The 22,085-nt window shown below is 41.2% G+C and overlaps 4 non-coding genes across 4 annotated transcripts; 1 reads left to right on the forward strand and 3 right to left on the reverse strand.

Annotated features, from left to right (window-relative positions):
* Positions 1–16,268: 16,268 nt before the first annotated feature.
* On the reverse strand, positions 16,269–16,340 carry TRNAM-CAU (transfer RNA methionine (anticodon CAU)). The gene has a single exon. It is a non-coding gene; the product is annotated as a tRNA-Met (tRNA).
* A 2,515-nt stretch (positions 16,341–18,855) lies between these two features.
* TRNAW-CCA (transfer RNA tryptophan (anticodon CCA)) lies at positions 18,856–18,927 on the forward strand. The gene has a single exon. It is a non-coding gene; the product is annotated as a tRNA-Trp (tRNA).
* A 1,414-nt stretch (positions 18,928–20,341) lies between these two features.
* On the reverse strand, positions 20,342–20,423 carry TRNAS-AGA (transfer RNA serine (anticodon AGA)). Its single transcript has one exon. It is a non-coding gene; the product is annotated as a tRNA-Ser (tRNA).
* A 1,336-nt stretch (positions 20,424–21,759) lies between these two features.
* Positions 21,760–21,841, reverse strand: TRNAS-GCU (transfer RNA serine (anticodon GCU)). Its single transcript has one exon. It is a non-coding gene; the product is annotated as a tRNA-Ser (tRNA).
* Positions 21,842–22,085: the final 244 nt, after the last annotated feature.

A 22,085-nucleotide genomic window follows, 5' to 3' on the forward strand; every position in this document is an offset into this window, starting at 1 on the left:
AACACAATTCTCCTTACTATGTTTTTTTTTTTTTTGATGCCAAAAACTCTCATTCACGATTTCATCCATCTGCACAAATTCTATGTTGTCAATTCAATATTACTAAACAAAAAGCCAGACAAATAGTTCCATCTTGCACTCATCGTATTCCTTCCTTGAAACCTATAGCTAAAAATTCCCACAGTTTGATATATGTTAGAGGCTACAAATGTTATCTGGGCTGTGGCAATTCTTTCTTTTCCCTACTGAATAAGCCAAATCAAATATTATGTTTACATCCCCTGGATAACAAGCAAGAGCTAGCATGATTGCATATAACTCATTCTGCTGCATATACTGAAAAGAAGTTCTGACCACTTTTTTTATAGCTAAGTCAGAAGAACATATAGCACAAACTTAGGTTTGATCAAATTTCTAGCCACAAGCACTGGGTTAAGAGCTACAGGCTTTGGTCTGGTTGTGCTGAGATGGTTACCCACTCAATTAAACTGTTTCCTTGATTGATGATTGCTGTAGGTGTCTCTTTTGTAGCAAAACCTGATATTTCCAAGGGTTTTTGGGTGACTTTCAACCACTGGGTAAAGCCAGTTCAACCTCTTCAGAGCCTCCTGGGCTTCCTTTGTGGACTGGCAAAGGAAATCCAAAGCAGTGTGTCCCCTTAAGATGTTATACAATGGTTGTAGTTGATGAGTAGTTAAACCTAACACTGGATATCATTGGATATCTACTATTGGTTTTTGAAAGTCATTTAAAATATTCAACTTTTCTGTTCTTAAAGAAAAGTTTTTGTACAGTAAATGCCTTGGGGTATACTTCATATCCTAGATATTGAAAAGGAGCATGCCTTTGAATTTTTTGGGGGGCTATGTTCAACCAGTAGTGCCTTAATGTTTCTATGGTCTTCTGTAGGAATACTTCTAACATTTGGTCCTTAGGGGCACACCTCAAGATGTCATCCGTGTAATGCAATAGCATAACATGTGGAAACGTTTCCCTTATAGAACATATATCTGATACATGGTGGGGCTATTCCTCATTCCTTGAGGTAAAACTTTCCTTACAAAATCTTTTAAGGCTCAGCTAAATTCATGCTGGACATTGAAAAGACAAAAGCAAATCTTTTCATACCCTCTTCATCCACAGAGAGATAGTGGAAGCAATCTTAAATGTCTCTAACTCAAAGAGGCCATTTCCTAGGCAACTAAGTAGGAGATGGAAGCCCAGGTTGAAGAGCTCAGTTGTCTCCATCAGTTCATTCACCCTCCTCAAATCAGTTCAACATCCTCCATTTTCCAGATTTTTTTTTCAAATAAAAGAGAATTCCAAGGATTTAGAGGTTTATAGGTGTCCTTGGTCAAGTTGCTCCTGCACTACTACTCGGTGATCGACCACACGTTGTCTACATATATTAGTGACTAGTATGTTAGTAACATATTCCCCAGTTTCCCAGATCAGTGTATGAATAGACACTATCTTGTAAACACTCTCAGGGAATGAGAGTGAGGGGTGGGAGGGATGAGAACCTACTGTGGGGGAGGTGGGAGGTAATGAATCTATAGGTTGGATGTTTCAGTTCCCTGAGGGGGTATTACCATGGGTGCAGATTCATGTAATTTTATTTATCCCTTCCGCTCTCAGCCAGTCTTTCCTCTGACTGAAAAAAAGATTACTTAACTTTTAATGATTCCTGGGGCGGGGCAGGGCTGCGGCTGTCATCATGATACAATTGTTTTGTGCTTGGGCTGTCATCATGATACAATTGTTTTGTGCTTTGGGCCCTGGAGTCAAATCCCCATACCCATTTCTGCATAATGAGCTACACTGCGATGCCCAATGAAAGCCCTTGTTACACTTTGGGCACAGAGTTTTAGGTCTTATTCCACCATCTTTTTCCTTAGGCTTAGGTTTCTGCCAGCATTGTGCCTTCAGATGCCCTCTTTTACCACACTGAAAGCAGGACCGAGTCTCCTTTTGGGTACTTCCCTGTTTGCCTAAATTCAAGCCCTGAAAGGCTTGCATCATGGTCTGGACACGGAAGGTAACTGTGCCCACTACTGCACAGCGTCTTATGATCTCATCCAATGGGGCATCCTTTTTCAGTCCTAGTATAATTCTCCTACAATCCTCATTGGCGTTTTGTTTAGCAAGGAGTCTCACCACGTACTCACTAGCTACAGTTTCTCCAGCAGTCCTTGTAACAGCAGTCTGCAAACGCTCTACGAAATCTGCAAAGGGTTCTGTAGGGCCCTGTACTATTTTTGTCAAGTAGCTCCCTTTGTCCTGGTTTTCCGGGACAGAGCCCCATGCTTTAGTGGCAGCATCAGCTATCTGGAAATATGTGGCTATTGGCAAATTAATCTGTGCCGCTGTATCTTCATAGGGGCCGGTACCTGTCAGTTGCTCAAACGAGGCTTGTACATTAGCCCCAAGTAGCCCGTTTCTTTGGGCCTGTATTCGACAGAGCTCACTATACTCATAAAGCCACACCAGGTTCTGAAACGGTTCCAAACATATTTTGGCTATACACTTCCAATCTTTAGGAGTCAGGACTTCATCAGCCAAACTGTTCAACAACATCCCGACATATGGTGACTTAGGCCCGTAAAGATTACACCCCTTCTTCAGGTCTCTGATGACATCTAGGTCTAAGGGAGCGTATCTCCTAGTCTGAGGGTCGGGCTTCTTTAGTATAGAGAGTCCTTCTACTCTTATCCAGGAAAGATCCTGACCTTGCTCTTTTGCTTTGATCAGCGCCACCTGTAGCCGGGAAAGTCCCGGGCGGCCGGTGGGCGCCTCCGGCTGCAACCCCCTTTCCTCTCTCATTTCCTTTTCCCGACAGCCGGGCTCAACAGGAGGGGGAGGAGGAGGAGGAGGCGGGGAATGGAATAGCTTCGGGTCAGACAGCGGTGGATGTGTTACCGGCGAAGGCACCGGGGGGACCCGCTGCGGGCTAAGAAAAGGGGAAGTGCCGCGTTCTTCACGACTCCCCTCACCTTCTTGGCATTTGTCTAACTTCCAGCCTTCGTCTTCAACTTGCTCTTCGGTCTGACATCCCACGCTAAAAGCTCTCTTTCCCTGATAATAAATAGGATCTCTCAAAGCCAATTTGATTACATTATAGATAGTAAACGTGTGCTCGGGGAACGAGCCAGGAGCTGTGACGTGATAGTATTCAGTTAATTGTTCTCCCACTATCTTCCATTTCTCAGGCTCCAAAGTCTCCTCCTTAAGGAGCCACGGAGACGTGCGCTCCACCGTCTCGAAGAATTCAGCGATCTGCTTCTGGGTTACTAACAACAAGCCTTGCTTTCTTATCAACCTTACTAAGTGTTTTTTATACTTCCCTCTAGAGGGAGGCTCCTTTGCTAATTCTCGCTCCTTTGGGAAAACGAAAGTAACTAAAGTAGCCCTTGCCGAATCTTCCCCCTGCCTATCACACTTACCTTGTTCCTGGGTACCGCGATTCTTAATCCAAACTCTCACTGTTCGCCAGGCTCTTCTATTCTAGGTCCTATTCTAGGTGCCACTTGTCCGGATCTGTTCCGAGAGAATTTCAGTATCACGGGCAGCACTGAGATAAGCAGAAGAATGAAGAGGCGGTAGAGACTCAAGGGGATACTTAAACAGGAGAAGGCTGTCCTTGTTTACGTAACGTACGTATGGGAGGGAAATGCGCAGATGCTCATGTAGCTGCAGGAGAGTGCGCAGATGCTTTCTAGCTGGTCAAGGTACTCTGTTTCAAGTACAAGACAGAATGCCGACTCTCCTACTTCTCCGGAGAGTTGGTTTTCTGTCTGTCTGTTTTGGCTAGACCTACAGGCTTGCTGTGTCCTTACTTTTTTGCATAGGCATGGAGTTGAGCCCCTGGAGAAAACATTTACTAATAATTTAAATAAATGATAAACAGGTTGGAGCAACTAAAATAAATTTTGACTAAATCTAAATCCTAATTTTCTTAAGGCACAGGAATAAAAATAAACAATACCGACAAAACACCTTACTAGAAGTGGTGTATAAATAAGTATGCTCTCATATTACAATTGAAATGGAAAACTGATGGAATCTGTGGCATAAATTGTCCACACCCTGTGAGTTATATTTACATTAATAAGAATTATGATATTTTAATGTATGATATATACAATATATAATATTGCCTAATAATCCCTATTATGAGAAACATAATCAAAAAGAAATTATTCCAACATTTGGGGAATTGTGTAATGTGGCTGTAATCTAATATAATGCAATATGTGCAGAATATAATTTGGTACTGAAAAATTGCTCTAAATAATGTGTGGAAAGGTGAAGAACTTACAGATTAAGCACATATTGATCAGAGACTGTTAACTAAAGTAGATCAGGCCTATAGGCTGTGATTTTAGATGAGACCTAGACTGCATTCCATTGTCCAAAGAAGGAATTAAGTGGCCTAAGCTGTATATCACCTTTTTCACTGCATTCCACTGACCAAATAGAGAGATAAAGGTTTATGTAACCAATCACAACCTATAAAGAGTGGGATTTTGGGTGTTCTTTGTCTGAAATGTATAAAAGTTGTAAGCATCTTCAAGTGAATGACTCTCCTCGTGTGGGTATCTTTGCTGTCCTTTAGGGCCCACAGGCCAGGATGGTCCACTTCTCAAGATTCTAATAAATTCTTTCTGTACATCATTTGGAGTGACTCTTGAGTAGTCAGTTTGGGTAGGTGCAATTGCCCCAAACAATAATGACAAGTGGAAAAAGATGAAGCAGAAGTTCATTGTGCTTAGTTAAAAGAGAAACAGAATCTGTGAACTTGGATTTAAAAAAAAACTGTTGATAAATATTTCAACACAATTGGTTTCCATTGTAATCCTATATATTTTATTTTGTGCATTTTAAAGCTTTATCTTAAAAAGGGTCCAAGAGTTCTCTGGATTGACATCGGGGTCCAAGATATTAAAATAAAAGTTAAGAACCCCTGTGATTCAGAGTAATTCCCACACCACTGAGAATTTACATGACTTGTGCTAGTATATGGATGGTGGAGACAGTGTTTGAAACCTAGATTTTCTGCCTCTGAGACAATATTCACTTCTCCCTACACACTGATTATGACTACATGAGGATAACATAAACACAAATCAAGGCGTTAATGGACATAAACAATTGGAGAAGACAGAATTTGTAATTTGGAAGTTATAGGAATAAAAATTAATTTAAGTGGATTGAGTTGATGTTTAATTGATTTCATTACATTTGATATTTATAGTGGATTTTCACCAAATTGCTGTTTTCAGATTTTGTCACAAGGGGATGTCAATGTAAAATAAGTAATTTCTAAATTCTTTATTTAAGATTTGTCATATTCAGTTGTTCATTAGAAGTAGGTAAAATCTTAGGAGTCACATATTCCAATCCTAGAATTTTACAAAGGGAGAAAGAAGTCTAAGGAGGGAAAGGTTCTTGATGAAGACTCACCTATTAGGTCAGTGGCCCAGTAAAGATCTCCAATCCTTGGTCTGCTGGTTTCTGGGGCAGAGCTCTTTCCTCTGATTTCATCTTTGGGATCTAACAAGGTACTAAATGCTTAACCATGTGACTTTTGCTATGGCTCTCTGATACTTTTTATCCTAAGGAAAATACACTAATTACTTGAATGACTATTGCTTTTCTAACTTTTCTCTTGAAACTTCTTTCTTCTGAAATTGGGAAGACAATATGCTTTGAAAGTAAAAGCTCCCCCTTAATGTATGAATCCTCTGCAGTGAGGGACCTAGACGTTCTTGCTTATGTTTGGAAAAAATTATAGTTTTAATAGCTAAGCACAACAAACAAACAAATAAAAACTCCATTGGTCTCAAAGAGACTTGAAAGTGGCATGAGGGAATGGTTAACTAAACATTGGATAGTACAGAAAGCCTCTTCCTCCTTTCATTGTATACTAAACTAGGTTTAATAGAAAATATTGTCAAAACAGTGAATCGGAACAGTGAATCAAATTTTATCTAAAAAAATGTATTTTCTATCGAAGGAATTATAAACTATTAACAATAAGTGTTTCAGATCATAATAACAGAAATGCAAATCAAATTTACCTTGAGGTTTCACCTCATACCGAGCAAATTAACAACACAAAATAAAGATGGAAAGTGTTGAAGGAGCCTAGTGAAGATAAGCATACTCATATATCATGCAGCTTAGAATAATTTTGGAAAACAATTTGGAATTTGCAAATTAAGGGACATAATGTATTTTGATCCAGAGATTCTACTAGTAGTCATATACCCCAAGTAAATAATTGATAAAAAGAAAGTAATTTCTTATGTATACTGAAGTATTTATGCCAGAAATTTTTGTCATAACAAACAATTGGAAATAAAGTAGACGCTTTGGACTTGGGAAGGATTCTTGAATGTAGTGGTATATTACTGTCTCTAAGAAATGAATATATGATGACTACTGAGAAACATGGGAAGATTTCTATATGAACTGATACTGAGAGAAGGAAGTGGTGTTATGCCACAGTTCTCTTTAACTTTTCTGACTCAGTTTCCCTGCACTAGTTTCCCTTGTCTCAGTTTCCTTAACTGTTTTGTCTCAATCCCCTAAGCTGTAAAACTCTCCCTCTGGTCCATTAAGACTGAGGACTATTTGCTCTAAGGTTATAAATTGTTAGCAAGATAAACAAGAGAGTAGACCTCTTGATTCTTTTCTATCCTCAAGAATTTACAATATTCTTCTAAAATATTCCAAGATACCTCACTGATATCTTTATTTCTGTATATTCAGACATCCTGTCTCTGGGTTTTTAGGATTTATGGCCTCCCCTATCCTGTCGGAAGTTTTCCCAACCTTCTTATCCCTTCCTTTATTTAAAGAAAAGGTATTTAAGAAGTTGGGGTTCCCCATTCATTGCTGGAGGCTGGATACTGGATGCTGGACGCTGGATTCTTTGAGATGACAGTCTCCTCCAACCTTGGGACCAACATGGATTCCTTGGTCCCAGCCTATGTTTATCTCTGTCTGACTGGATAATTTGAGATGAGAGTCCTGTCCAGTCAATTATACTCTCCAATTAATAAAATATTAAAAACTTTCTTATCTCTCTCCTGCCTTAGTTTCTCCGGCATTACAGTGGAAGCAAGAAAATATACACAATGATTGCAACAATGAAGAAAGAACAATCAAAAAACAAATTTTTAAAAAGAATATGTATCTCCAAAGTGTTGTCACAGTTCCCTTTAATTGTCCTATTTCAGTTTCCCTAAAATTGTTCTGCCTCAGTTCCTTATTGTTCTGTCTCAATCACCACCTTTCCCTCATAATCACTACAACTGATATAATTTAGGGCTGGCTACCCTAAGATTATAAACTATAAATGTTTGATCCATATAAGGAGAAAGACCTTCTATCTTAGACATTGTGACCCCAGCCTTCCCTACTTATCAGAATGTCGGTTCTTTCCCCTATGGAATGATAGTTCTTTCTGCTTTCAGTGCTCTGACTTCTCTCCTGCCTCAGTCTACCCCAAGTGCTTGGAGCCTCGTGTGTGTCTATATACTTCATGGGAAACACACATTAGCTGCTGGATTCTTAGAGATGATAGTCTCATTCAGCCCTGGAGACAGAATGCATTCTGCTCTGCCTCCAGTAAATGTCTCCCTTTCAAATAAAATATTAAAAACTCTCTAATCTCTATCTTGCCTCAGTTTCTCTGGCATTACAAAAGAAGAGATATGAGAAGGCACCTTTCCCAACTCTTATAGATGGAAGAAGTCCTCAAGTGTGGAACAATATCTATATTTTCAGATTTTTTTTTCAATTAATCACTTTTCCCGTTTGTTTTTTCCTTCTTTTATTTCCTGTAAGAACATTCTTTTTATGGGGATGACTTTCTGGAGGGATGCAGGGGAAAATTTAATTGATATAAAAACAAAAAAGTGCCCCCCCCAAGTCTTTATATATATATATATATATATATATATATATATATATATATCAAAGAGAAAGAGAGGTGGATGGTAGGGAAAATAAAAAGAAAGTACAAAAATGTATTACTGAAGTACTTGGAATGGCACTGAAACATGCATAGTCTGTAACCTCTAGACAAAATTGAGAGCATTTTAGAAAGGCTCTCATTTGGCCATTTTCATTTTTCTTTGGCTTCTTGATCGTGTATCTCTTTGAATGTTTCCTACAGTGAGAGATAATGTTGTAAGGGGAAGAGGCTTTGGCCATTGAGCCCAACATGTGGCACCATGAAATGGGCCTTCATGCTATACTTCTGTCTTTTCTCTTTTGTTTTTAGGTGAAAATACTGAAAATTACCACCTTGTGAGTACAGAAAGGTTAAGAGAATGAACCCCTGGCAGTCCATCAGCTACTTGAGGTAAAGCTGTTCCAGTGTTCCAGAATCTCAGTCTTGGAATCAAAGATTTCCAGATCCCAGAAGGCAATAGCAATTGGGGTGGGGGTGGAGGGAAGAACAAGAACAAGAAAGGCATCAGCAGAAAGCAATGTTTGGACTGAGGCTTGAAAAAAGTCAAGAATTGTAAGCTCAAGATTGTATTGCCAGTCTCCTTGAATTGCCCTACCTCAGTTATTCTGCCCAAACCTCAGGCTATCATACCACCCTTCCCTCTTGATCATCAGAATAATTGATAAGGCTAATATCAGATGCCGCTCCCCATCCCAATCTATTAGAATATCAGATACTTTACCCCATTAGAATATTAGATAACTAAAAAAAAAAAAAAAAAGAATATTAGATAACTTTCCCATCTCCGGTGCTTTATGTCATCCCCATCCCCCCATCCGCTCCCCATCCGATCCAATCAATTGATTTATTCTCCAATACATCAAATTATTATAACTCTCTTACCTCTATCTTGCCTCAGTTTCTTCGGCATTACAAGATTAGAAGGAAGATCGTTCTAAGCAAAGGGGGATAGCTAGGACTAAGACATGGGAGATAGGGCGTGTTGTGCCAGTAAATAGTAGTAGACCAGTATAGAGTAGAGATATCATTGAAGAGAATGAGAGAATTCTAGAAAGACAAGTGTGGAACCAGGCTAAGAAGAACTTTAAATACTAACACAGGAGTTTATATTTAATTTTCAAGGTAATAAGAGTTCCTAAGTAGCGCTCAGAACTGTACTTTAGGAAAATCACTTTGATAGTTCTGTATCGGACATATTGTAATAAGAAGAGATGAATTACAAAAATCAATTAGAAGGCTATTGCAACAATCCAGGTATTATCCTGAGCTATAGATGCGAGGAGAGAACGACATAATTTAAATGGAGAGTTTATAGAAAACCGGCGGCGGGTGCTGGGGGAAAATAACCGAATCAGAGAGCCTCGAACCGTAGGAGGTGGGAGTTTAGAAAGGCTAAACCACTAAGAGGAAGGAATTCTATAGCCTAGGGAGAATAACAAAAGCAAGAAATAGAGTGAAGGTTACATTGCTTAAGGCTAGGTGGAGACAAAGGAATTGCATAGGGACCACAAGTTTTGGCTAATCGAGGTGAGACTTGCTGAAAAGGCAATGTCCCCAAGGCTAACGAGCTGCCGAGAAACTAGTTACCGCTTATTTTAGGAGACAGCCTTTCGGCAATATTTTCATAACCTTGAGATAAAGGGGCCCCAGCTTGCTGGTGTTACTGCTAAATTATAGGAATGTGACCTTGAGAAGTTTCAAGGGGCCCCAGCAGTTTCAACTGCTCCTCCCAGAAGCACAGTGGGTCGCGGGATTCAGAGTACTTCTCAGGAAAGAAATGACTTTGGTCTGAATTCAAATAAAAGCTCTGAGTAAAAAACAGAGAATGGACAGGAAAAGACTTTGTGGAGATAGAAAGTTGCAATATTTGGCAATAAATTGATGTTTGGCTGAGGAGTGGAGGATGACACTAAGGTTGTGAACCTAGATGTTTTTAAAAAGGATGGAGGTACTTTTAATAGTAATAGGAAAGTTCAGAACAGAGATTGGTTTCCAGGAGGAAAGATAATGAATTCTCTTTGGGGTATATTTGATGAGGATAATGCAGCCTCACCCGGAAGAGTATTTGCATTCCCTGGGAAAGACTCTGTTCCCACACTATGCACCTTTTGGATGCAAAACCTACATTCCCTGGGAAAGACTCCTTTCCCACACCCAATCTCAAGTATGTTCCTTTCGGATGTAAAACCCGAATTGTTTTGTTTCTGTATAAGAGTAAGCCCTGAGAAAATGTTTTTCGGCAATTCTTTGACATTGTCCACCAAGAGAACATCTTGGTATCTCTCTCTTTAATAAAGCCTTTTCTTATCACAGCCTTTTGTGTAGCGTTTCTCGCTGCGAACCCGCCCTAACTTGGTGTTATGGAGAACTAGGAGACCAACCCATTTCCCTGCCACGATCCATACCTCATCATATTGAGTTTGAGATGTTTAACTGACATCCAGTTTGGAATAGGCAGTTGGTGATGAAGTATTGCATCTTACTAGAGAGACTAGGGGTTAGATCTAAACCTAAGAAGCTTGTGTACAATCAGTCAAAAATGTTTGTTTTGTTTTGCGGAGGCAATTGGGGTTAAGTGACTTGCCCAACAGAAAGTGTTAGGTGTCTGGGTGCAGATTTGAATTCAGGTCCTCCTGACTTAAGGGCTTTATCCACTGGGTCACCTAGCTGCCCCCCCAAAAAAGCATTTTGTAAACATATTGTTATGCCACAGTTTTCTTTAACTGTCCTGACTCAGTTTCCCTGTTTCAGTTACCTTAACTGTTCTGTCTCTGACCCAGTAAAACTAAGGATTATTCGCTCTCGGGTTATAAATTAGCAAGATAAAAGAGTAGATCTCCTGATTCTTTTAGGGATTTACAATATTCCTTTAGAATATTCCAAGATCAACCCATGATATCTTTACTTCTTTGTCTCTGGAATTTTTAGGTTTTATGGCTTCCCCTCCCTGATAAAAAAAAAAAAAAAAAACTTTCCCTCCCTTTCTCTTCTTTGTCTCCAAAAAGGTATTTAAGAAGTTGGGGTTCTTCCATTCATTGCTGGAGAATGGCATCTGGCAGCTGTATGCTGGACGCTGGATTCTTTGGGTCCTCCAGTCCTGGGACCAATATGGATTCCTTGGTCCCAGTATACTTATCTCTGTCTGACTGGATAATCTGAGACGAGAGTCCTGTCCAGTCAATCTTACTCTCCCATTAATAAAATATTAAAACTCTCTAATCTCTCTCCTGCCTCAGTTTCTCCGGCATTACAATATATTATGAGACTGGCTCTGGGAATACGAAGAAAGGAAAAACAAAATTTTTCTGTACTATCAAGGATCATACATTGTAATGGTAGAGACACTATATATATGTGTGTATATATATATATATGACTAGATATGTAATGCCGGAGAAACTGAAATAAGATAGAGATTAGAGACTATTTAATAATTTATTTAAAAGGGAGAGATTTACTGGGACCAAATGAATCCATGGTTTGGTCCCAGGGCTAGACTATCTTCTCCATGAATCAAGCAAACAATGTGAGTTCTCAATGGCCTATGTACCCATGGCTCAGACTCAGGGGGTAGATGGAGGCAGAGGTGGAGTCCCGGTGCTGAGCGTGGGAACGCATCTCTGACAGGGTGGAATGAGCCCCCCAAGATGGGGAGAGGCATCTTGATAAGACCGTATCTGATACTCTGATAGTTTTGGATAGGGAGAGGCATTCTGATATTTTAAAACATAAGATCTTTTATCCTTATCAAAAATTCTGATAAAGAGGGAGTGGAAGTTTTGCAGGACAGAGAAGCCGGGAAACTGAGTCGGGACTGGGTCAGGATAATTATGGAAACAGAACTGTGGCATATTTTTTTTACAACATTATACCTTGCACTCACTTCTCTTACCGACTTTTCCCCTCCCTCTCTTCACCCCCTCCCCCAGATGGCAAGCAGTCCTATATATGTTGAATATGTCACCATATATCCTAGATACAATATATGTGTGCAGAATCGAAGTTCTCTTGTTGCATAGGAAGAATTGGATTCAGAAGGTAAAAAATAACCTGGGAAGAAAAACTAAAATGCAGTTTACATTCATTTTCCAGTGTTCTTTCTTTGGGTGTAGCTGCTTCTGTCCATCCTTGATCAATTGAAACTGAATTAGCTCTCTTTATCGAAGACATCCACTTCCATCAGAATACATCTTCACACAATATCGTTGTTGAGGTATATAATGATTTCCTGATTCTGCTCATTTCACTTAGCATCAGTTCATGTAAGTCTTGCCAGTCCTCTCTGTATTCATCCTGCTGGTCATTTCTTACAGAACAATAATATGCCATAACGTTCACATACCACAATTTACTCAACCATTCTCCAATTGATGGGCATCCATTCATTCTCCAGCTTCTAGCCACTACAAACAGGGCTGCCACAAACATTTTGGCACATACAGGTCCCTTTCCCTTCTTTAGTATCTCTTTGGGGTATAAGCACAGTAGAAAAACTGTTGGATCAAAGGGTATGCACAGTTTGATAACTTTTTGAGCTAATTCCAAATTGCTCTCCAGAATGGCTGAATGTATTCACAATTCCACCAACAATGTTTCAGTGTCCCTGTTTTCCCACATCCCCTCCAACATTCCGCATTACCTTTCCCTGTCATTCTAGCCAATTTAACAGGTGTGTAATGGTATCTCAGAGTTGTCTTAATTTGCATTTCTCTGATCTAATCTCTGTCTTGCTTGTTTCTCAGGCATTACAAAACAATAATATTAGCAGCTATCATTGACATAGTACTTTAAAGTTTGAAAATTTAAATATTTTAGAAATATTATATCACTCAACCTTCACAATTCCTTAAAGTAAGTGTCATTATCATGCCTATTTTACAGATGAGAAAATTCTGATCCAAACTGCTTCAGACTAGACTCACATAACTAATAAATAATTGATTTGAATCTATGTTTTCTTAACTCTAGGTTCCTGACTCAATATATTATGTACCTAATTCTCTAATAGAAAAGTTGGCTTAGGTTTGGGGGAATGATGAGTTTTGTTTAAGATATTGAAGTGGGAGGGAAACTATTCCCTTTACTGAAGCTGTGTTCTCTTTAAGATTATCACTCTGAGACTGTGTCCCCTTTTCTGATCTCAAAGATCAGGATCTCTCAGGCTTCAAGGAGTCTGGAGATAGGACCCATCCTCCCAGGATAAGAAAAGCAATACTATTCAGGGGCAAATCGACTCCCACAGAAATTCTAAATTCTCCTTCAATTGAGAGATCCTGGTCTAATCAGCTGGGACTGTCCCAGCCCCCATCAAAATACCCAATATAATAGGTTCCTTCAACTAAGCTTTTTGCAGACCACCTAAAGTAGCTTTCTCAGTTGCTAGAACTCTGGTTCGATGATTCTTTCATCATAAAATTCCATTTCCCTAATGGGTCTTTGCCACTATAGAAGTCAGTCCCTTAGAAACTGGTTTCTATCCAACAATAAACTTTCATTTTGCAATTAATATTCAGGAATAAGTGAATTCTTTCACTTTTAAATATGTGGCCGATTAAAGGGGATTTTTAAACAATTTATTGCCACTAACCTCATGACCACCAGGAATTGAGGGCATTCAAACCTCATCATATTCAAATTGCCCAAGTTCAAAATGTCTGAGATAAAGTTGAAACACATTACTTTAGCTTAGCAGAGAATAGGGCTAAATAAGTAGATCTGGGAATGATCTGCAATAGAAAAGGAATTGAAACCATGGGAATTGATGACCTCACCTGAGAAAGTATATGAAGAGAAATATTAGAAAATTAACATAAGAGCTTTGGGGCTCATACGCCTAATGAGTAGGCCTAGTATATTTGAAGTCCCAGCAAAGGACTTATGTTAGAGTCCAGATCCTGCAGTCAATTAAGGATGTAAATTTACTGGGGCCAGACAAAGAAGTTTGAATTATGAACTCTTCAAAGTTTATTGATCAGAGACAAATATATATATACTTCAAATGCTCATAAACTTGATACAAAGTACACCCTTTGAAGTTCCTATAGTTTTCTCTAACAAACAAGATCTACTGAGATGTAAATGATTAAGCTCCAGGTCTTGGTTATTTAGAGATGCAAATAGTAGAGATACACATCAGGGTAAAGTTTATCAAATCATTGTCTGAAGTATCTTTCTCCCAAATGCCTTAAGTCTCCCTTGTGGGCTGTTTTTCCAGTCCTAAATTCAAAGGTTTACTTTTAATCCAAAAAGGAATGTTTGCATTTTGCTTCAGTCGGTAGATTGTAGATTTATTATATTGACAAGCAATCTCTGCTATTTCAATAAGAAAAGGGAGTTTTGATGAGCCAAGTTACTGTAAGATTCAAGACCTGGAATGGATTCTTACCTCCTGGCCCTTTATAGGACTTGATCTGACATTGTTGACTAACTTTTCTTCTCAGAAACTTATTCTTCTCTGGATTAATCTACAGTGTCAAATGCTATAGATGAGAACTGAGTAAAGAACATTATATTCATGAATTCAAAGTTAATTTTGAAGAAAGCATTTTTAGATGAACGTTAACATGAGAAGCCAGGTTATAGAAAACTTAAAGACACAATATGAGAATTCCTTTCACATGAATCTTTAATAACCATGGAAAAATGTTAACCCTTCCCATTAATGTCCTTCAAGTAAACAAAAAAAGTTTGATCCAAGGGGCATCTAGGTGGTAAAATGGAAAGACTACTAAATTTGGAATTAGGAAGATTCATCTTCCTGAGTTCAAATCCACGTTTTAAATCCAGCCTCAAGCAGTTACTAGCTGAGTGATTCTGGTCAAGTTGTTTAACCCTATTTGCCTCAAATTCTTATCTGTAAAATGAACTATATTATTGTTATCTGCGTTATTACAAAATATTCCTCATTAAATGTTTGTTTTCAAATATCTAATTTTATCATATCAGTTTAAAAAAAAAAACAGATTCATATGTAACAACAACCAAATTAAAAATTGCTTTGTATTTCTATTACAATGGTTTCCTCAAATTTCACAACAGAATTTAGAAATACAATTATAACAAAACAACACCATGAAACAAAACTTCAGATTATATTGCATTTCCAAATTATCCCCTATAAAAATCATTAATCTTATTACCTTTGATATCATCTTAATGTAATTAGGTATGGTATCATAATATTCAGTTAAAGAAATAATATAATGCTCAGCATATGCTAGTTACTGTGTTAAGCATACTTTACAATCATATTTTGATCTCAGAACAATCCTGGGAGGTGGGTACCATTATTATTTTTCTCTTTCCAGATCAGAAAACTGGAGCAAACATAAGTAATTTGCCCAAGATTATACAGCTAATAAATTTCTGCAACGAAAAAGTTGAAGGGTGGGTTCATCAAGCACAGAGGCTTGCTACTTCCGCCCCTACCTCGTTCTACCAAGCTTGGCGTTGCTAAGGTCACTGGGACCTTCCCAGGCATCAGCTGGGCGGGGCCAACTGAGCTCTAAGCCTGCACTGGAGAAACCGACTAGGCTTTCAGGAGCGCGGAGAAGGGCATTTACTGCAGCCCAGGGGCTGCTGACTGATGTCAGAACTATCCCACGGTGGCCGTTTCGTGGTGTCAAAGCGAGTGCTGGCAGTGGGTCTGAATGCCTCGCCTCCTAAACTGTAGCTTTGGAGCCAAGCGCTGCTGGATTTAGATCAACTTGCAGCCGCTGGGGCAAGGTGAGCAGAATGTACAGTATCTGGGTGATGCCCTCAGGTTTGCCCACAAGGGCCGGTTTTAAAATGCCCGAGGACGTAGAGCCGTTAGGGCTACTGTCAGTGGTGCGTGGCACTGCGGTTGCTGATCTCATTCTACAAGGTGAGCTGGACGTGAAATGCACAGCTGGAGAAGATGAAAGAAATTCGTTTCTACATTTTTACAGCATTTTTTTTCAGCACCTATATGGAAATCTGATCTGGAATGATAGGGATTAATAGAGTCAAGGAAGGAGTTAAGGGAAAAAGAACTAAAGAAGTGGGGCACTTTGAGACATTCAGGGCTTTGGAAAAGAAGTTACCTTTAGTGAAATGAAATAGTAGATTGTAATTTATGGAACAGATCATACCCTACTAAATGACCAGAAGCCCCAAGGACCGGGGCGAAGCTATGAAAAGTATTAATCTTTCCAACAAAAAGTGAAAATTTGAAGAGTTTTCTTGACTCTCAAGCTCAGCATTTTATCCACTGCGACAGCTAGATATTTTTTTAAATGTGCATTTGAAAATAAAAAGATTAGCATAGCAGAGGATGGTTTCGATCCATCGACCTCTGGGTTATGGGCCCAGCACGCTTCCGCTGCGCCACTCTGCTTTGTCAAGTTCTAGTTGTTGACAGTTGATCTCAAGTAACTTTTATTTTATTTCCTAGTCTCCCGGAATCTTTCCTGTTTTGATTCCTGACTAGGTTTGAATTAAGACTGAACACAGCTCGGAATCTACACTGAGTACATCCTAGTCTTTGAAACTAGGACCCTCAAATCAATTCACTCAAAGCGTGGTTTATTCTACCATTCTCATCACCTCCCCCAGTCAGTTCCAATAAAACTCTGGTACCTTCTGGAGAAACTGAAGATTTTCCAAATAAAGGTCATTCTGCTCTTTCTTCACATGCCCCACTCAATCTGTTTCAGCACCACAGATGAAAGTCCAGAAGATCAGCTAACTCCCAAAGAAGTCGTGACAGAGCAAAAGAGTACACTTTCTCACTTCTTTACAGATATGGAACATTGAATATAAATTCAGATTTTTTTTTATTTGACCATCGCGATGATGGTCAGAATTTTCCCGCTTTTTTACTTCCTGTCTTCCTTTTTATTTATTCTTTGTTTCGATATTCTTTCCTTCTTCCCCTCCCTCTCTCTTCCTTCCTTCTTTCCTTTCTTAAAAAAACAACAACAACAACAACAACAACAACAACCCACAATTCCTTTGTTATTTGAAGGGGAAGACAAATACTGGGGAAAACCTAGGCAATGTAAAGTCAAAAGTATAGAAGGAGGAGAGAAGAAAAGATACCATAGCATCATTTATGCTTAAAATGTCGATACTTTTGATCAAATTGCTCTCCTTAGTTGTGCTTCACCAGAGTGTTAAAAGTATCTGCCGGCGGTACACACAGACAGATACACATGCCCATGCCTGAAGAAGACCAACATCTCTAACAGATTCAGAGGGCCAATAAGTCCATGCCCAAATTGGCTTACCATCTCCCTAATAATTATAAAGACATTAGGTAAAAATCAGGATAATCTTTTAGAGAATGAATGCAACAGAAACTAGGCATTTCAAGTATACTATTTACCCCTTAACAATAAATTGAGGACATATTTGAGACAAATTAATTAGTATAATTACTGTTTCGATAAGTACCTTATTATGGATAAAACATTGCAGCTATTTACAATTCTGTTGATGATGGACATCAACAACTAGGCTCTCTACAACTCAGTGTTGATAAGTATCTTGGGGTAGATACTGAAAAAGTCAAAGTATGAAATATATATTAACCTTAAGGAATAATGATGTCAACTTTAGCTAGCTAGTAACATTGTTACACTAGTTTAAAAGACATTTTAAGTTGGCACTCAGATTAATAAAATGAAGACCGCAAAGCACATCTGCCTGGCCTCAGGAACCGACACTCTCGGATTTCACTGGAGTTGGACTCCAACACACGCCCACACCCACACGCAAGCTAAACTCCGGTCTAAAAAAATTTTGTGGTGAGATTTGGAGAAAGTTTGTTCCTATCCAGGGGGAAAGGAGCGTTTTGTTTTGTTTTCTCGGGTCATTTTCTTTATTAAGTACATCATTTGGGAAAACTTTTCGAATCTGCCTTCACCTTTCAAATTTCTCCTCCCTTCCCCGCTCCTAGACAGACCCCAACTTTTTCTTTGGACTCATCTTCATCACAAGGAATAGAACTTGAACAAGTTCGGTTCCAAAGGTATAGAAAAGAAATGTTTTAAGTCATTACAAATGCCTTTATATTAATACAAATTGAGAAAATACTATCAACCCCTCCAACTTTACTTGATCTCCTTTTGTATTGTAAAGGCGCCGTGTTCGCAGAAGAGGGAATCAGAGTCTGAGGAAGGAACGGTCCCTCCGGCAAGTTACTGGCGTTCTTTCTACGGTATAATGGTATAAAGAGATGCTACCTGAGCTTAGCATCGGACCTAGAGGAAGGTTTGGGAAAAAAGTAAAATGAGAAAGGGATTGGCAGATGTCCGGAGGGTGGGAGAACGTTAAGACTGGTGAGTTTGGCTGGTGGGCTGAGTATCATGAAGGGGAAATGACGCTGGAGAAGTAAGCTCCAGATGGCAGAGTGAGGAACTTTCACCTCATCCTAGGGGCAGGTGTAGTTCAGGTGGTAGGCAGGCCTAGGAGATGATGTAGCTGTCTTTAGGTACAAAGGAGACCTAGCAAGGAAAGGTGTGTAGTATTCCCACCTCCTGACGTCACCACTCAGCCTAACTCCTAGTCTCCTTGGCCAGGGCCTGGCAGAAACGTTTCATAAAGGCTTATTGAAGTGAATGAAATGAATAAAGAGCCCCATAGATAACTAGATGGCCAAGTGATTGTACGCTTTCCTCCTACCGTTGCGTAGATTAGATTACCGCCAGAAGAGAAGGGCCGAGGCACTTCGGTTGGGACATCCTCGGCATTCAACTCCCAAGTCTGGCGCAGAATTGGCTCTTATTAAATGCTCAGGAATAGAACAAAATGAGTGAATAAACTGAAATGGGAAGGCTGGGCATGGGCTGCGGAGAAAACGCATTTTGCCGTCGAAATCCTTAAGATGAAAAGAGCAAAACGCTCTGCAGGACCTCGTGGCGCAACGGTAGCGCGTCTGACTCCAGATCAGAAGGTTGCGTGTTCAAATCACGTCGGGGTCAGTCTCTTTTCTCCAGCCAATGGGGAAACGGAAGAAGAAGCCTGGGGGAAGGGGGAGGAAAAAAAAAAAAAAAAACTAAGACTCCTTGGCCACAAAGGAATACTATGATTCTCTCCTCTTTGCTGTCCCATCTATAGTCATTATAAAGTCTAGAGCCAAGGCCCGCGTACCGTTTTATCTATTTCCTGGACTACGTTATCCTAAAGTAGGCCTCCTACGACTCAGGTGCACACACCTTGCACGGAATAACGCACAATTCTGCTCACGCAAAGCCTCAGTGGGTGCCACAAGATTGTCCTTGTCCTTGTCCTTACGCACAGTAACAACGAGCACACATCAGAACAGCACGCCCACATTTTATGGGATTGCCTCTATACTCATCTCAGTGCTGCTTCTCCAGCAGTCAAAAACACACGCTGCAAAGATGCTGGATCCCTATTAGCAGAAAGGGATGGAACAGCACACACGCCTAGAGCTTGCCTGCTGAGGAGTGTGCGGCTCTATTTTTCTCACGTTCTGGTTTCAGTGTTTTTCGCTCCTGATTTTGCAAGCTCCACACCGCAAGCCAGAGGAATTCCCTGCGAAACACCTTGGTGAGCAAGAAGTATCGCCTTGCTGTAAGGGGTAAGGGTAAGGGTCATTAGAAAAAGAGAGCGAAAGGCCTCGGAAAGTTGGGGATACCCGGATAGTTCCTGCCAGACTCCACAGGAATAACGAAACCTCGGAGTCTGTCTGGGTCCTGGAGCAGAAAGAACGGAGGTTTCCATCCCTAAGGGACAGGAAGGTTCCTGGCACAGTCTTCCCTTTTCTGTGCTCTGAATCATCTTCTCCTTCCCACTCTGGGGCGGAATAGTACTGAACCTCCAAAACGCTGAGTACGCAGGGAAGTAATAATGAAATAAGGTCCAGAAAGACACCCACTAGTCAAGGGAAGCCTCGAACCCGAAATCTTCAGACTTGGGGTCTGGCACGAGTTCTGCAAACTGTCTGAGACTGTGAGCCTCGCAGAACACTTGGCTTCTTGCAGCAGGTGGCCCATCCAACGGCCGACCTCCTTCCCCGGTGCTCCTCTTTGTTTTCCCAGTGCTAGTGATGCACGATGGGGGAAATTAAATTCATTCAACAAACTCATGGTAGGAAGACTCTGGGCTCTGGGGAAAGATGTTGGAAGATCTACCCCGTCATACTGTCCCAGTCTTCCAAGGGGAGTTTATTGGTTGTAGGTGTTTGTAATTGGAGTAATTGGCATGTCTGCTCGAGATAAAAGTTGGAGCCGGAATCAAAGTAAAGGCAGGATAGGCGAAATCCCTTGCATTTTGAAGGTTCCAGTCCAAGTAGCAACCGCTCATCAAGAGAGCCAACTCCTATGAGTAACTGAGTGGAAACTCTATGGAAAAGACAACGCAAAGCAAAGCCGTAGTCGGTAGGATTCGAACCTACGCGGGGAAACCCCAATGGATTTCTAGTCCATCGCCTTAACCACTCGGCCACGACTACCTGCATATACATTTTGTAAGCATATCATCCAGACAGCCTCTAAAGAGATGCCAAATGCCATGCCGGAGTCAGCTCATCCAGCCTCTAGCCTAGATTCTCTCACTGTTAAAAATCAGGTGCGACCTTACTCTCTCGAAACTCGCAACGCCCACTCGCATCCCTCTCCCTGCAGCCAACCCTGCCCACTCTGCCTGCACCTGCAGGTGAGGCGAGGGCACGACAGCAAAGGCTTTCCAACAATCACACTTTCGCCTCTGGGATTAGCTGACACCGAGCGTCCAGCCGTTCGTTCACTTGCCATTTCGTCCAGAAGTCCATCCCTCCCTGCGTTGGATTAACCTCTCCCCACCACCAAAGGGGACAAAAAACTCCCCAAGCACCCGAGCAACTCCCTTCGTCTCTCCAGGTCTCAGCTTATTTATCCATCCTAAGGCGGGGACATCAGAGACATGATCGAAATGACAGAATCCCGAAGGTCCCTTGAACCGACTATCATTTCACGCAAGATCGGTTCCGGGGCTCTGGAAGTTGAGTCAGAAGGGAAAGCCAGGGTAGCCGGAATACAGAGCGAAGGAGCAGCGAGGGGTTAGGGTGAGGTAGAGGGTTTGGGCTAATTTCGAACAGGAGAATAGATTTGGTGGAACCAAGGCGAGGCGAGGCAAGGCGCGCGCGGCTCCACGCGCTCGGCGACGGCAGTTTCGGGAGGAACAAACTGCTCGGACCCCGGCTTGTAGTCAAGGGGACCTCCACGGCGAATTATGGAAACGGTGAAGAGTATGGTCTGCCTGTTGCTGAAGGGAATCCAGGTGCGGAGGCAGTGCGCCAGGGCAGGGAACGCACCTTGTCCAAACTTTGGATCTCCCGGAAGCACCTAGCACGCGCGCAGCCTCTTGTCTGTTAATGCTTGCGCCCACGATTTGTGTGGTACGTAGCAAGGATGAGAATGAGAGATAGCGAGGACCCCGGAGTCTCTGGATTCCCGAGGTGTCCAGAATCGTCCTAGGTCGCCTGACCAAGGGGGAGGAAGAGCCAGGTTTTTTCCAGTGACCTCTCTTCGGCTGGAGATTTTGCGCTCAGAAAGGCGGTGGACGGGGCAGGTGGGGGAGGGATGCTAGTCTGAAATTTTGCATCGATACTCAAAGCACCAATAAGCAACACCAAAATGCAAGCTCCATTGAAACTGGGGTGCGTTCTGCTAAGCCCGGCAAACTTTAGGTCCAGAGGCAAAGTAGGATCATCCTGGGCCCGAGAAGTGGCAGTTGGAGAGGTTGGTGCCAATCAGATTGACTAATAGGGAGAACCTTTAAAATCCGGGATCCTCAGAAGTAAGAGGATACGACGAGGATGGGATTCGAACCCACGCGTGCAGAGCACAATGGATTAGCAGTCCATCGCCTTAACCACTCGGCCACCTCGTCCCGCTCTCCTAAACTCCTCGACACGCACACACACAGGTAAGACCCACAACCCCCGCCCACTGGCTGGCAAATCTTTGCAAACTTCTCTATTTGCAGTCTTCCACAACTGCTGTGTCCGAACACTTCACCCTGCTCTCCACTAACAGCTCTCTTCCTTTCCTGGAACTACAAAGGAACACAGTCCAAAGGGACAGGGTCATCAAAACCCAGATTCACCATTATTAGGGAGACCGCTGCTGATGGG

This window comes from Antechinus flavipes, chromosome 4 (genome assembly GCF_016432865.1).
Source record: "Antechinus flavipes isolate AdamAnt ecotype Samford, QLD, Australia chromosome 4, AdamAnt_v2, whole genome shotgun sequence".
NCBI classification, from domain to species: domain Eukaryota; kingdom Metazoa; phylum Chordata; class Mammalia; order Dasyuromorphia; family Dasyuridae; genus Antechinus; species Antechinus flavipes.